Here is a 610-nt window from a genome sequence, read left to right on the forward strand (position 1 = left end):
ATATATATATATATATATATATACTTGGAAAAGGATGCGTGGTGTTTGATCATATAATAATATAAATAATATATAACTATATGCATATATACGTACATATATGTACATACCTACATATATATGTATATATACATGCATATATGAGTACAGGACGTCAAAAAAACGTGGACAGAATAAGAGACGAGAACAAGAAAAACAAAATCATAGAAAACGAACTTATTTTCGAACAACGAAAACACTAACAAACAGAGAAACGAGACATACAACATAAAGAACATTCCCTTCATCAGTTGTCCCATGTTTTATCTATTCCGCGTTTCGAATGGTAAAGACAAGACGCGACTTCGTTAAAACAGTCCTTCCCGCAAAGGAAATTAAATAAAATTTAGCATTTCTTGCGGAGAGTGAAAGTGCTGACAAAAACAGGACAGTGAGAACAAAGCAGTTAAAACAAACGGTGAGGGCTGTTAAGGCAAGACGATGTGAAGTGGTGAACGCTTGGAAAAATGAGCTTTGAGAAGAGACAGATAAAAGCACGTCTTGTCTTTAGGAAGGAAGTGGAAGAAAGACAGAATAGCCGTTGGTCACGTGAGAGTAACGAGAGAGTCAA

Source organism: Octopus bimaculoides, chromosome 4, assembly GCF_001194135.2.
Source record: "Octopus bimaculoides isolate UCB-OBI-ISO-001 chromosome 4, ASM119413v2, whole genome shotgun sequence".
Classification (NCBI taxonomy): domain Eukaryota; kingdom Metazoa; phylum Mollusca; class Cephalopoda; order Octopoda; family Octopodidae; genus Octopus; species Octopus bimaculoides.